Source organism: Geospiza fortis, unplaced genomic scaffold, assembly GCF_000277835.1.
Source record: "Geospiza fortis unplaced genomic scaffold, GeoFor_1.0 scaffold62, whole genome shotgun sequence".
Lineage (NCBI taxonomy): Eukaryota > Metazoa > Chordata > Aves > Passeriformes > Thraupidae > Geospiza > Geospiza fortis.
Window position 1 is genome coordinate 761,109 of NW_005054548.1, and position 1,462 is coordinate 762,570.

Sequence of the window (1,462 nt, forward strand, 5' to 3'; positions counted from 1 at the left end):
GTTGATGCTCCTGGGTGCGCGGGAAGTTCCACACGGCTGCGGGAAGAGGGGCTGGGAGGGAGTTGGGCTGCCTGGAGCCCCTCAGCAGCCCCCAGGCACCTGCACCCCACAGCCAGCCCCCCATGGTGCCCCCCAAAACAGGCCCCATTCAGCCCTGAGAGATGGGGCAGAGCCCCGGCCCCATAAACAGCTCGGGGATGAGACCCCCGAGGGCCCCGACCCCACACAGAATCCCCCAGCCCCTTTTTGGCACTCAGGGGTCCCTTATGGGTCCCCTCTGCCTGCCACCCACACCCTGGGTGCCCATGGTCCTGCTCCTGGCACAAGAAGTGCGGGGAGGGAAGTGCCAGCTGAGCCCCTGCCCGGGGATGGTGGCACAGGGACAGAGCTGGGGGCCCAGGGACAGGTCTGGTGCCACAGGGACAGGCCTGATGGCCCAGGGACAGAGCTGGTGGCACAGGGACAGGGCTGATGGCACAGGGACAGAGCTGGGGGCCCAGGGACAGGTCTGGTGCCACAGGGACAGGCCTGATGGCCCAGGGACAGAGCTGGTGGCACAGGGACAGGGCTGATGGCACAGGGACAGAGCTGGGGGCCCAGGGACAGGTCTGGTGCCACAGGGACAGGCCTGATGGCCCAGGGACAGAGCTGGTGGCACAGGGACAGGGCTGATGGCACAGGGACAGAGCTGGGGGCCCAGGGACAGGTCTGGTGCCACAGGGACAGGCCTGATGGCCCAGGGACAGAGCTGGTGGCACAGGGACAGGGCTGATGGCACAGGGACAGAGCTGGGGGCCCAGGGACAGGTCTGGTGCCACAGGGACAGGCCTGATGGCCCAGGGACAGAGCTGGTGGCACAGGGACAGGGCTGATGGCACAGGGACAGAGCTGGGGGCCCAGGGACAGGTCTGGTGCCACAGGGACAGGCCTGATGGCCCAGGGACAGAGCTGGTGGCACAGGGACAGGGCTGGTGGCCCAAGGACAGGTCTGTTTGGGGACAGCAGAACCGGCACAGGGGAGGGGTGGTGCTCTCGGTGACCAGCAGCTTCCTGCCCGGCTGCGCTGTGGTTGTCCCTGTCGCTATTTCTGGCCCCAGGGCAGGCAGCCCGGCTTTGGCCACCAGACTGGGGGACAGCAGCTGCACCTGGGGGTCCCTGCCAGGACCTGTGCCCACCCTGAGCCCCGGGCAGGGCCAGCTCACACTGCAGCACGCCCAGACCCGCCTGGCACCGGGAGCCCCGAGGTCCCACAGGACCCGTCCCATCACCCTGAGCTCCCCGTGCTGGGAGCAGCAGCAGCTCAGCCCTGACTCAGGTGATGCCCAGGACCCTGCAGCAGCTCAGGAACTCTCCAGAACCCTGCAGCAGCTCAGGCACTCCCCAGGACCCTGCAGCAGCTCAGGCACTCCCCAGGACCCTGCAGCAGCTCAGGCACTGCAAAGGACGCTGCTGCAGCGCAGGC